The sequence below is a fragment of the Lepisosteus platostomus genome, chromosome 5 (genome assembly GCF_059453375.1).
Source record: "Lepisosteus platostomus isolate fLepPlt1 chromosome 5, fLepPlt1.hap1, whole genome shotgun sequence".
Taxonomy (NCBI): Eukaryota; Metazoa; Chordata; class Actinopteri; order Semionotiformes; family Lepisosteidae; genus Lepisosteus; species Lepisosteus platostomus.
Window position 1 is genome coordinate 48,163,418 of NC_142615.1, and position 15,218 is coordinate 48,178,635.

The window sequence follows — 15,218 nt, forward strand, 5'->3', positions numbered from 1 at the left end:
CCAATCTCTGATGTTGCTGTAACTAAACTCGGATGTGGTCTTTTGCAGATGTGCAGTGTGCCTTTACTCTTGTCGTATTAAACATTACCTCTGTTGTTGGGCAGAGTTGAAGGGGAACAAACTGCACAGAAAATTACGGAACGATAAAATGTTTCTACACTTCAAAATGTCCCTTTAAAACCCTCCTCACACACGTCGGTGTGGGGAGTGGGCAGGTAGGTAGAGAGGTTTTACAGATGCTCATGATATTTCTCATGGGGTGTTACCTGTCGTAGTATCTCTCTCTGCGCCTCTGTGGCTGAAGTGTGAGGTAACGTTTTGAACAGCCTCTTTGTCTTACAAAACAAGAAATGAAAATCAACTGGTAAATTGAACAGTGCAGTAATCAGCAAAGTATACATTAGGAAGCAATTAAACAAAAGATTAGCAAAAATTGAAGTTGAGTAGATTGGAGAAAAAAATTAATTCTATTTGTAAGCAAACGAGAACCCACGCTGGGCATGAATCACACCAATCTTTCCGCATTTCTGAAACGTTTGATTGAATTGACAAAGAAATCCTCTCCCGATCTTCATCTTTGAAAAGGTTAACCTTTTGAGCCAGCAGGTGTAACACTGCAAAGCTGCCTGTTTCTCACAGATGTTTGAAGCTGTAGATAACATTTTGCATGTTTGGTGCCATGGCTTAGCTGGTTAGTGTGCCTGACTAAAAAACAAAAGATCCTGGGTGTGAATCGCAGTGGTATCTATTCATAAACAGCAGGCCAATCACTGCCAATATTTATGGAGCTCAATTTAAGGATGAAAGGATATGCATGTGTTACAGCTTTCTGCAGGTGTTTTATGTTTTAGCACAAGTGTTTGCTCTGTGGCACAATGGAGGGCGTGTTGGACTTCTAGATGTTAATAGAATTAAGTCATTCAAAGGTTGTGGGTTGGAGTCCACCCAGAGTCACATGTTATTTTGATTCAGCTTTCGAAATCCTCTAGGGATTGGTGTTGATCAAGTCAAATAAAGGACTTCTTCTGAGTCGACAGTCGAAAATGAACAAGCGGCCACAAGGGAGAAATTAGCACTGGACAAGGTCGGTGATCGCATTATTCCTATCCTGTAGTCCTTGCACTGGTTCCCTGTCAAGTTTCATGTCGACTTTAAAATCCTCATGCTCACCTATGAGCCTCTCCATGGCTTGGCACCTCAGTACCTGTCTGAGCTCTTATTGCCCTACTCCCCTAATCGCAACCTTGGCTCTTCTAATTCTGGTCTCCTATCTGTCCCCCAAGCCCGTCTACACTCTACGGGTGACAGGGCCTTCTCCGGTTATTCCCCCAACCTCTGGATCTCTATCCCCAAGGATATCAGAGAGTCACCTTGTCTAAACTCCTTCAAATCCAGACTCAGAGCCTCCTTCTTTAGAAGAGCCTTTAATTAACTATTCTTTACCCCTTTGCTCCTACTGTATTTAGTACCACAATCTACAGATGCAGCCATTCAAAATGGGTGAGGTATTTCGCGGCATACCCCGGTGGGCGTGTCACGGTATCACGCGTTTCACGCATTTCACGTGTGTCACGTGACTAACTATCCGGCGTCGCCTTGTAAAACCGCCAGGGGGAGCTTAACCTCTCATGTACAGCATTTGAGCGTTTAATTTTGAACTGTGTATTACAGCATGTTAATCATCAGTCATTAAAATGTTGGTATATTTTATGAAAGCAAGATTGCTCAGTTGGACAAAAGTACACAACCTACCTTTATCAGAAATATTTATGCATCAAAGCCTTTACTGAAGATATTACTAATAGTATTAATAATGGATGGCTTTGGACAAGCTGTATACTCAAAGTATAATTTCTTTAGCACATTTGTACAAGCACTTGGAATCTGTCCAAGCCATACTTTGTCAGGCATTTTGTTTTACTTCAACGGGCATAAAAACTTCCTTGCTTTTAACAGGGCGTTTCATAATTTCTAACTACGAAAATGATTTAAAATGCGACACCTATCATTCAACTAGAGCTTAAAATATCACAAGGAAAAATACACACCGGTATTCCATTTCTCCCTAAACATTGTAAGCTTCGAAGTCTTTAACTAACGTGATACCGGAGTCAACAAGCATACTTTTAGAATTTGATTAAAAGGGAATATAATATGGAATCGCGTATCTAAAGAATTTAATAACGGTATGATTATATCTGTGTACTGCGGCAGGGCTGTGTAGGGCTGTTTCGCCTGCCTGATCATGCGAGCTGTCTTGTAGCCTACTGGTCTAGGTGCATGACTACCAACTAGCAGGTTGTGTGTTCGAATCCAGCTGGTGCTGGACTTTTCATTTTTATTTATTTATTTTTTAATCGCGTAACATAAACATATTACCGTATGCAAACTGTACTGTATACAATATGTATATGTATATTTAATGTCTTAACTGTGCCCGTTTAAGTATTGAATATTCATATCTAATTTTACCACTGAAGGGAAATCTTAACATAAACATACGGTATATGGCTGGTCTCGGTACTTTAAAGAAAAAAATACACACCGGTATTCCATTTCTCCCTAAACATTGTAAGCTTCGAAGTCATTAACTAACGTGATACCGGAGTCAACAAGCATACTTTTAGAATTTGATTAAAAGGGAATATAATATGGAATCGCGTATCTCAAGAATTTAAAGACCAGACAATCGCAAACTCGTTTTCAATAAAATTATTTTATTCATTCAGCAGTTTGTGAGAGGGACATCCAGCAGGGAGAGACACACACACCGGTTTTCATTGACAAAATTGTTTTTTTTTCAATTCCTCTTGTCTAACAGGAATGTTTTGTTTGTGGACAGACTGTTAGACAAGAGGAAAAGACCGCCTCTTCCTACGAAGCATTTCGTTGATCCGATCACGAATTATTTTTCAGTCGTACGCAGCAAGGGTTGAGAATCTCCGATTCACCATCGTACTAATGGTTTCCCGGAGATTGCAAGGCAAGGCACTTTTGCCTCTGGACCCATCGAAATTTACAGACGTGGTCCACCCCCAGTAAATTTCAAAAGTCACAAGATTTCGAAACACGAGGGCGGCGTAGCGGTCGGCTCTTGCTTTCCCGTCTATGCCAATGCACTGCAAGTACAACCCCCCCTCCATCTCCTGGGTGATGGGTAGCAGTTGGACATCTGGGAGAATTATTCGTCCCACTGGCATCTGTGAATTCCGCTGTGCTTCCTGGGGGGAGATAGCCGGCGGGGACAGCATCAACAGATTCCTGCGCGGTGGTGAACTGAGAGGCCGGGATGGAGTGTCCTGAGGCGGTGTGTGCTCTGCGGGGGGCAGAGCTTCCGCCAGGCATTGCAGCCTGCGCGGCGGGGAGAGGCACTTTTCAGGAGACAGCTGCTCAACTGTTTGACTGCTGGAACTCTAGCCTCCCAATCCTCCCCAGTAATGCATCGTAATGCTCCCGCTGCTGCCGAAATGTCTCCATACAGGTGCTGCTTCTACAGGTTGGCACCCTGGCCAGTGGCCGAGAGCAGAGACCCACGGCCTGTGGCAAAATAACATAATTCATGTAAGAAATAAAGTCACACAGTAGTATTCATCAGTCGTGGAACAGAAGTCAAAATAAACTTTTCTTTTTTTCCGTCTTACCGCTTTCTTTTTTACTGTCCTGGTGGTAGATCGTTTCGCCCGTGCGGTGTTTTCTTGAAGAACAGGCTACGAAGAAATAATTATAATTGAATTTAAAATTCAAAACGGCAATAATACCTTGTAATATGCGCTGTAATCGCGTATTTCAGATGAAGTCTGCTGTATTTGCTTACCCTTCGCTCTTTGGAAGCTGGGGCGGCAGAAGCACCCCGTCTCTTCCCGTAAAACGCCTTGGTCTCCATACTGTACTATGGTCGCTGTAGTGCAGGTTTGCAGTTTTTTTTTTGTGATGGGAGCTCACCCAATCCCTTGGTGTCTTTTATGCGTCACACATACTGTATTTCAGCGCCATATATTTCATGGATATTATGGAATATAATGGATGGATATCTTAGTTATCTTTCTAGTTCACAGATTTGCATGCATAATTTAATTTTGAAAGCCACTGAGACATCAGGTACTACTGTTGTATTTAAGAAAAAGAAACAAAACAAAAAACATACTAACAACTGTGCCATCCTACTCCTTAGTTAATACATTTTATTATTCATAAACAGTTAACATTGTTAGCAAAATATTTTGAATTATATTTAACCCTATTTTTTCTTTAGTTTTGTATTTAACTTATTATATGATAGTCAGACTTAATGTATATTAATGTATATTTGAACAATGAAAATATATTTTTACAAGATTTTACATTAAGCACTTAAAATTAATATGGTTAATAATAGTAAACTGTAACATGCTGTAACAAGATCGGTTAAACTGCGAAGAAAATCCTTTCAGAGAAAATGTTTCAGGTGTGAAGAACATAGATCTCCAATGCAGGGTGTTCCCACACACCCTGCCCCCACTACCATTAGAATATACACAAACATTTTAGCGTTTCATTCTGAGCAGAAGACCCTCACACCTGAAGAGTGCTGGCTGTGACGAATTAAACCGGTTTTACAGGTTTCAATCACAGACCATGTGACATGGGACTCAGTAAACTACAGTAACACCGTATTTGATAACGCTTTAAAAACGCTATAAAATAATGTGACTTGGCACAGAACAAGTCACATCAAGTCAATTTAAACACAAGCTGTCTTTAGCCCTCTAAGCTGGTTCATACAGAAATGTAGAGATCCAGGCTCAGAACACACAGCTTCATTAGCGAATACATATGCAGGACAACTAGAGAAGACGTTTTACAGAGGATGGATTTTTAGAAACATCCCATCAGACATCCCATCATATTCACAACGTGAAATCTAGAAAATAATATTAAGTAACCAAAATCCGCAATATGGAAACAGAACCTGTGTAATTGTTGATAGATGATGTACTCGTAACATATTTTCAAGACGAACTACAACATTTAAAAAATGACTTGTATGTACAGTACTTGATATCTCTAATCAATCCACGGGTCCCAGCACAAAACGAAAGTAAAACGCATACCGTTTCGCGCTTCTTATTAGTTGCTCAAAAGTAATTTGACCGTATGAAATGCATAATATAAACCTAGAAACATATACATGAGCAGTACTTAAGCACTGTAGTATCGGTGTTAAGACATACCTCTCAAATACTGTAAATCAATTTAAAAATATCTCAAGACCGATTCTGGTCGTAATGAAACCATGCAAGGGAGTTTTTATGTCCGTTGCAGTTCTTTTGCAACATGAATATATTTATATCGTTATTAATTTCTTGAGATACGCGATTCCATATTATATTCCCTTTTAATCAAATTCTAAAAGTATGCTTGTTGACTCCGGTATCACGTTAGTTAAAGACTTCGAAGCTTACAATGTTTAGGGAGAAATGGAATACCGGTGTGTATTTTTTTCTTTAAAGTACCGAGACCAGCCATATACCGTATGTTTATGTTAAGATTTCCCTTCAGTGGTAAAATTAGATATGAATATTCAATACTTAAACGGGCACAGTTAAGACATTAAATATACATATACATATTGTATACAGTACAGTTTGCATACGGTAATATGTTTATGTTACGCGATTAAAAAATAAATAAATAAAAATGAAAAGTCCAGCACCAGCTGGATTCGAACACACAACCTGCTAGTTGGTAGTCATGCACCTAGACCAGTAGGCTACAAGACAGCTCGCATGATCAGGCAGGCGAAACAGCCCTACACAGCCCTGCCGCAGTACACAGATATAATCATACCGTTATTAAATTCTTTAGATACGCGATTCCATATTATATTCCCTTTTAATCAAATTCTAAAAGTATGCTTGTTGACTCCGGTATCACGTTAGTTAAAGACTTCGAAGCTTACAATGTTTAGGGAGAAATGGAATACCGGTGTGTATTTTTCCTTGTGATATTTTAAGCTCTAGTTGAATGATAGGTGTCGCATTTTAAATCATTTTCGTAGTTAGAAATTATGAAACGCCCTGTTAAAAGCAAGGAAGTTTTTATGCCCGTTGAAGTAAAACAAAATGCCTGACAAAGTATGGCTTGGACAGATTCCAAGTGCTTGTACAAATGTGCTAAAGAAATTATACTTTGAGTATACAGCTTGTCCAAAGCCATCCATTATTAATACTATTAGTAATATCTTCAGTAAAGGCTTTGATGCATAAATATTTCTGATAAAGGTAGGTTGTGTACTTTTGTCCAACTGAGCAATCTTGCTTTCATAAAATATACCAACATTTTAATGACTGATGATTAACATGCTGTAATACACAGTTCAAAATTAAACGCTCAAATGCTGTACATGAGAGGTTAAGCTCCCCCTGGCGGTTTTACAAGGCGACGCCGGATAGTTAGTCACGTGACACACATGAAATGCGTGAAACGCATGATACCGTGACACGCCCACCGGGGTATGCCGCGAAATACCTCACCCATTTTGAATGGCTGCATCTGTAGATTGTGGTACTAAATACAGTAGGAGCAAAGGGGTAAAGAATAGTTAATTAAAGGCTCTTCTAAAGAAGGAGGCTCTGAGTCTGGATTTGAAGGAGTTTAGACAAGGTGACTCTCTGATATCCTTGGGGATAGAGATCCAGAGGTTGGGGGAATAACCGGAGAAGGCCCTGTCACCCGTAGAGTGTAGACGGGCTTGGGGGACAGATAGGAGACCAGAATTAGAAGAGCCAAGGTTGCGATTAGGGGAGTAGGGCAATAAGAGCTCAGACAGGTACTGAGGTGCCAAGCCATGGAGAGGCTCATAGGTGAGCATGAGGATTTTAAAGTCGACATGAAACTTGACAGGGAACCAGTGCAAGGACTACAGGATAGGAATAATGCGATCACCGACCTTGTCCAGTGCTAATTTCTCCCTTGTGGCCGCTTGTTCATTTTCGACTGTCGACTCAGAAGAAGTCCTTTATTTGACTTGATCAACACCAATCCCTAGAGGATTTCGAAAGCTGAATCAAAATAACATGTGACTCTGGGTGGACTCCAACCCACAACCTTTGAATGACTTAATTCTATTAACATCTAGAAGTCCAACACGCCCTCCATTGTGCCACAGAGCAAACACTTGTGCTAAAACATAAAACACCTGCAGAAAGCTGTAACACATGCATATCCTTTCATCCTTAAATTGAGCTCCATAAATATTGGCAGTGATTGGCCTGCTGTTTATGAATAGATACCACTGCGATTCACACCCAGGATCTTTTGTTTTTTAGTCAGGCACACTAACCAGCTAAGCCATGGCACCAAACATGCAAAATGTTATCTACAGCTTCAAACATCTGTGAGAAACAGGCAGCTTTGCAGTGTTACACCTGCTGGCTCAAAAGGTTAACCTTTTCAAAGATGAAGATCGGGAGAGGATTTCTTTGTCAATTCAATCAAACATTTCAGAAATGCGGAAAGATTGGTGTGATTCATGCCCAGCGTGGGTTCTCGTTTGCTTACAAATAGAATTAATTTCTTTCTCCAATCTACTCAACTTCAATTTTTGCTAATCTTTTGTTTAATTGCTTCCTAATGTATACTTTGCTGATTACTGCACTGTTCAATTTACCAGTTGATTTTCATTTCTTGTTTTGTAAGACAAAGAGGCTGTTCAAAACGTTACCTCACACTTCAGCCGCAGAGGCGCAGAGAGAGATACTACGACAGGTAACACCCCATGAGAAATATCATGAGCATCTGTAAAACCTCTCTACCTGCCCACTCCCCACACCGACGTGTGTGAGGAGGGTTTTAAAGGGACATTTTGAAGTGTAGAAACATTTTATCGTTCCGTAATTTTCTGTGCAGTTTGTTCCCCTTCAACTCTGCCCAACAACAGAGGTAATGTTTAATACGACAAGAGTAAAGGCACACTGCACATCTGCAAAAGACCACATCCGAGTTTAGTTACAGCAACATCAGAGATTGGAAGGTACAGTAGGTAGTTTCAGATCACTTTTTTATTCAAGTTTTAAGCAACCCTGAATACCTTCTTAAGAAAAATGTGAGAATCCCAGCTAAATCCAGTACGATAGCTGCACTGATCTACAGTATAAAGTTAGAAAACTGTTTGTGCGTTAAAAGAAGACACACCGCCCAGAGCTTTTCTAAAACAGGAATTACACATTTTGGAATGCACCCTCCTTTATAAATTAAATAAAAGGTCTGAAGTCTGCTCCAAAGAAGAACTATATTCAGAGCTGCCAAAGAAGTTGAGATTTCACCAAGTGACAGGAAATATCTCATAAAACGAAGGTACAGTCATTTCCATGTTGGACAAGAGCTAAAGCCCAGTGTTCTTTAATTGAGTAATGTGAGGAAGGCATGTGCTGCAGAAGGTAGTGTGGCTGAGCGGTCTAAGGTGTTGGGTTTTAGGCTACAGTCTTTTTGGAGTCATGGGTTCAAATTCCGCTGCTGCCAGTTTCTTCTATGTTAAGACCTTGCTTCCGATGAGAATATGATCAGTTAAGAATTTATTCGACAGTCTGTCGAGAGATTGGGATATCTTTCAAGATAGTCTTTGTCAGCTCAACATCAAGGCAAAAAAAAGCTTTAATTTGTCTTCTCAACAGAAATGCTCATTGACCCTTTCAGCTTCATGCAGGGAACAACAGCTGCCGAGATAACTTTTCAGTCAGTGCGAATCGTAGTGTGCTGTCAATTCCATTTAATATTGCTTTTGGCTTGCATTCAGCTTTTTTCAGTGAAACTCGAATGCTCTGCTTTTTCACACCGAATTGTCAGCAGGAGTACAGTTTATGAAATCTTTGCACACAGCGCTCCATCAGGAATACTTTATCAAGATTAGAAGAAATTGTGGGATTCTCTGCATGCGTTCACAACGCCTACCTCAAACAACAGCACCATTCAATGGGAAATTGATTCTGCTTCTTGCTGTTGTTCCTGTGGTTGCGGTAGTTATAAAGTTGAACGCTCTTCCACCTTCTGCCATAGTATTCACAGGGTCGGCTTCATCAATTGGCTCACAAAGGTCAACTGTGATTCGGCTCCGGAAAAAATCAGCAGCAGTGTCGTTATTTTGTCAGTGGGTATGGCTGTCTTTTAAAACACAAGAAAAACACGAGTTTGTGGATTTCTCCAAATAGCAACAGCAAGTTTTAAACCTGCGATAAACATTCTTCCAGTTGAATAGTTTTCCTTCAAGGAAAAGGCAGCACAACAGGGAGAGTCAATATTTAAAGACTTCAGCATCTGTATTGGATTGCTTGTATGCAGACATCGCTCAGAATCCCTAATATTATTCTCCCGAATTCAGTTGTGCAGTGCTTTAGTGGTTTCAGAGTTTCTTTTATCGACACTGCTGTAGTAGAGAAGTGACATAATCACAAACGCAACCATTTGTGCTGGCTGTTTCACTATTAAGCTTTGTTAACTATCACATGATTTTAACTAATTTAACGTCATCTTCAGGAAGGCAAGAGAGCACTGCACACTGAGCTGAAAGCTGTGTGAGCTCCTAACTGGGTGTCCTGTGCTGTTACATGCGCTCTCATATAGCTTGCCACCTTTAAAGGTGCAATATAAAATAAAGTTATTTATTATAATTATTATATAAACTCAACCCCTGCCAATGATTCGGTGTGAAGAAGCAGAACATTCAAGTTTCACAGACAGAAGCAGCACGCAAGCACAACCAACATTAAAATGGAGGGCATTAAAACTGAGTTTCTTGAGAGACTGTGAAAAAGCAATTCATTCCCTTTCATATGAAGTCAGCTGAAAACAATAAAACTACATACAATACAAACAAGAGCACATATAAAATATCAATAACATCGGCAGGGGCACATGCTATAACACAATTACACTTTATGAAAAAAGATTACACAAGGTAAATAAAGATAAGGTCCGCACAGCTTGTTCTTACATTTCGAAAGAGTCCATAAATACCCCTTTACGTCTATTTTGAACTGTTCAAACGTAGGACTCTTCCCAGACCATTTCACTTTATCTCACATTCCTAAACGAGAATGCATCTCCTGTTTTAGAACTATTTTGGGCAGTATGGCTTATGCAACGCACCCACAGTATTCTAACCATGGACTGCAGATCTGTGCTGTAGTTCAGCTGAATTTGAGGGATCCAGCAAACGTACTGGGTTTGACTGGGATTCTGAAATTTCTCTTGCAAAGGTATTCGGGTTTGTTTGAACCTTTGATAAAAAAGTGATCTGATCTGAAACTACCCAGCTTCCAATCTCTGAGGTAGTTGTCACTAAACTCGGTCGTGATGTGGCACACATGTGCCATGTGCCTTTACTTTTGTAAAAAACTGGTATGGGGAAAAGTTTCTTAATATTTATTTTGATTAGCATGCAAGAAAATGTGATCATTACCTATGGAATTTCCCGCCAGCGTGGAGCTTGAATTCACAATCTTGAGATTGAGTGTTCAAGAGTCACAGAAGAGGTCGGCCTGGTCTTCAGTTTGCCAACCATAAGCTCCGGCAGTGCTCCTCTGTAAAGCAGATTGTTCGGATCGGTTATGTGGGACGGCACTTCGATATTAAGATCGTTTGCAGCACATGCATGGTTTCCCCCCTACATGCAAAAAACATAGACGAAGGAAGCTCTCTTGTCTTGGGCTGCTGACTCCCGGATTTAAAGCGCTCTGGGTGCCAGCTAAGTCTCTAACAAGCACACTATAAAGACAGGAATTACACTTTGCTCACATCACGCATGGAATGGCGAGGCTACTTGTTCCAATATTATCTAGTGTCACCTCATATGGTGCCGATTCCTGGTTTTCATTTAAGAAAGAGCACTGCAAACACCGTAAACAGTGCAAAACGTGTGATAAAAGAAGTCTTTTCCCCCCTTTTGTCTAAAGCAGAACACAGCGGAGTCATGCCGAGGGTTGTGAGATCAAGATTTCAGTGGAGCACTGTCGTCTACGTCTTTAGCTACATGAGTTGGACATCCTCTTGTACACGGAAAGCAGATTGAGATCCTCTGACATGAAAAGTGCCAGATAAAAGCCATTTCTCATCCTTTCTCTTAGTGGTGGAGCTATCGCATGTAAATGAGGCAACTTGCAAGGCGAGCAGGCTCGGTGCACACCGAACGCAGATGTCTCAGAGCAGTTGAGACGTGTCCAAGTGGCTGTCAAAGGACAGCACTTTGCTGGCGCCGTGGCTTAGTTGGCTAAAGCGCCTATCTAGCAAACAGGAGATCCTGGGTCCGATTCCCAGCGGTGCCTTTCCTCCTGTCTTACTGTACAGAATGTATCCTTACGGGCAAAACCCATGCCTTTTAATCCAGGTGAATGCAAGTGTTCGTTTCCTTTCTGGAACAACCTGTATGAAAGAAATCTATACAGCTTGCGAAAGATGAAACACAAATCTTGCTTATCAGTGAAGAAGAGGTGCTCCCAGCAGGCCAGCTAATACCAGCAAAGTTTTTTTTTCACCCTGACCCAGAGAATGGAGAAAAGTGAGGCGCCTGTGGCTCTGCAGTGTAATCAGTTTGCGTGTTCGGCGGTTCCCAGTGGGCAAAAGACGTATAATATACGTCTATTAAACGCATACCTTAGACGTCTAAATGTGGTCTACAATTCGTCTAGAATGAAATTCTAATATATGTCTAAAGTTATACGTCAATTATACGTCTATGTTTAGACGTTCATTATACATAGATGGTTGGAGTTCTATTATAAGGATAAATTTAGAGGACTATTATACATATATGGTTGGAGTTCCGGATAACTTTAGAGGTATATTATACGGATAACTTTAGAGGACTATTATACGTATATGGTTAGAGGTCTATTATACGTATAACTTTAGACGTCTATTATATGTATATGGTTAGAGGTCTATTATACGGATAACTTTAGACGTCTATTATACGTATATGGTTAGAGGTCTATTATACGGATAACATTAGAGGTCTATTATACGTATATGGGTAGAGGTCTATTATACATCAAAGATAGATTTTATAGGTGTAGAAACAAGTAAACCAAGCCAATGATTAGGTTTAGAAATGTATTCTGAAAATACACATTCACACCTGAAACATACGTATTTCAAATTATACATTGTATACAATCAATCAACAATCAACATATGGGCAATAATCATAAAAAACACAACTAGTCTTAAACTTCAGCTACAAATTCTGGTAACATGGCAATATACAGTATAGTAATGACAAACACAAAACTAATTACATTAACACACTAACTCAAAACCACATTTTGATTCAAATATACATTTTAGAATGTACAACTTCTATATTTCCAAGAAAAAAAAATATTACAATGGAAGTTAAGACGATTTTTGTCCACTATTTGCAAACCCTGTCTAATTGTCCTAACAGAACCAAAAACCTATTATTTTCAGAGTCCAGATCTCCTGGCCCCCTGCCTTGCATATGCATTCTTCAAGTAACACATTGCGTGCTCCTTTATTTCTTTTTCTGTTGATGTAGGGTGGGACTTCAGCACCGCAGCTAGAAGAAAATTATATAATATTACTTCCCAAATAAATGATGATTAATATCTTCTTTAGTATAATCTAAAAAATGAACGGTTTACTAAGCTCAAAGCTGAAATAAATGTATAAAATTTGGCTTGCATCATAGCAGTTGAGCAATAAAGTCTGTCCTAATTAAAGAGTACCCAAAGTTTGAAAGGACAACATAGAATAAGAATAAGAGAAACGGCAAAACGATTTTGTGTCATCTTCCCCATTCACACTATTTTATGTGCCATTTTTTTGCTTATTCACGTACTATTTTAATCAAAATAATATTAAGAAAGATCTGTATGTATTCAGATAGTATTATTATTGTTCATACTTACTCGTCAAAAGAGGATTGCTGAGATATTTGCGGATATACTTCTACGTTTGAAAAACGTGTCCAAAATGGTGACCAACGAATACTAGCAATGCATTGTGGTATATAACCGGAAAATATGCTGGGTTCGATATTTTCTCAACGTATGCGTTTATTAATGTTGTCGATATTATGGTTGAAATTTAACATTGATAATACATCGCGGCTATGTGCCCCCTGCTATGAGCTGATGTGCAATTTTAACGCATGCAGTTAGTAAGGATCGGTCACTGTTGTATGGTATTATATATAATGACATTATGGAATAGGATGGGGACAGGCCTGGCAACACGGGGGGAGGGGGGAATGTCGCCCGTTCAGTTTTGGGCAAAAAGATTTACCTAACTTAATTTGCGCCCTAAAAAAATAGTTGTACTTTGTCAATGGTCAGACAACACTAAATGACACGAACAGTCACTCAGTCTGTTTGATGGACAGGAGGGCTATCCATCCAGGAACTGCACATATCAGTGTCGTTATTGAGTGTCAACATTACGATCCTGTTTGCTCAGGTGGACCGATTCCTTGCAGTAGTTTATCATTATACTTAAAATCGTTATATAACTAGGACTAGTTATAGCAGTCTGTGCTTTCTGTTGGTTTTACGACATTTTTTTCTTAACGATTCAGAACGTCCATGTAGCTGCAAAAATGAACGCTTATGGTACTTTTCGCTCCAGGCAATACAAACCGTGAGAGTGACGAAAAATGTGAAACTGAACTTCATCGCAAATACCAGATTGCTAGTCGTTATCTTCTATCATGAAGCACTAATCAATGGCATAGCTGTGAGATTTCATTTGGGTTGCTGCACCGTACAGCTCAGTTTCAACCGAAATATCACTCCCCCCTCAGAATTTCAGACGCCCCCCTACAGATTTTTCCCCCACTGACGGGGTGTCCAGGAAATGGTGTATACGGCACTCTGCACAGTGCACGAAGTAAATTATTTTGGCAGTAATTAATTTATTATATTTACTATATTTATTATACACGTGTAAATTAATTACTGCCAAAATAATTTACTTCGTGCACTGTGCAGAGTGCCGTATACTCCTAGTTGCGGCACACACGATACATACAGTAAAAAGCCTCAGGCACTGTGTTAGATGTGTATTCGACGTTATATATGCGTTTATTCATGTCGTCGATTTTACGGTTGCAATTCGACGTTGATTATACGTCGAGGCGACGTATATATACGTATAGACGTAATTTCGCCGTAAATATACGTATATTCGACGAATCAATGCCCACTGGGAATGTATCTTTGGTTGTTCTGAGATCCTTGATAGTTTCCTCAAATCCTTCAAATGAACATCCATATCAAAGCAATTATGTTTATATTTATTACAATTAAGGTACATATACAAAATATCAACGCACATTTGTATAATGCTCATTTAATGATTGTCAAGGATTGTCAAGTTCTCCAACAAATCTGTGTTCTAATTTTAAAATATTTTTGCTAAGGATACAACGGGTGTATAAATGAATTCTCCTGACAGCCAGTTGAAGATAAAATTCCACGCGTGAAAATGGTTCTCTTGAACATTGACTTAGGTACTTAATTGTTTACATGTAGTTCCACACGAGTAAAATGCACATTTCCTGCAAAGATCAAGAGGGTTTACAAAGAAATCCCATCAAGTTTAAGAAGAGATTATGGTTATAGCAGAACAATCTGAAGCACATCCCTGAGTGGGTTTGAACCACCAGCCCTTTGTTTAACAACTGCACAGAAACACACTCACGTTGCTTTTTGCCGTTCGCACGTTTGTAGTTAAAATAAAATACTGACATTTTCCTGCCAGCCAGCAGTATTTCTCCTGCACTGACCATGAATAACCAATAACTTTATTTCATCTTTTGCAGGCTGTAATCTACAGAAAAGGAAGTGAATACTTGTATTAAGTTAAATCAAGCCGACGGAAATGTACTGCCGTTGTTTTTCTCCACTTTTCGTTTAAAGGAGAAAAATCACTGTCATTTTACTGCGGTATTTCTTCTGTCCTGATAAGCAAGACTTGTATTTTATCTTTCATAAGTTGTTTGAATTTCTTGAAGTTCAGAAACAACTTGTTCCAGAAGGGAAATGAACACTTGCTTCAAAGTAAATCAAGACATATGTCTCTCTCGCTGCGTGTGCTCTTATCTGTCCATCTCTCTCTCCTCTTCTCTCTGGCAGTCTGTGCAGAGTTTCTGAAGGGGATGTAAGACCACTTGGCAAAGAAGAAAAATTCTGAGGCAGAATAAAAAAAAAACATTATTCTCTTCTCAG

At 39.6% G+C, this 15,218-nt stretch overlaps 1 non-coding gene across 1 annotated transcript; it reads left to right on the forward strand.

Annotated features, from left to right (window-relative positions):
• The first annotated feature begins 11,223 nt into the window (after positions 1-11,223).
• On the forward strand, positions 11,224-11,297 carry trnaa-agc (transfer RNA alanine (anticodon AGC)). The gene has a single exon. It is a non-coding gene; the product is annotated as a tRNA-Ala (tRNA).
• The last annotated feature ends 3,921 nt before the right edge of the window (positions 11,298-15,218 follow it).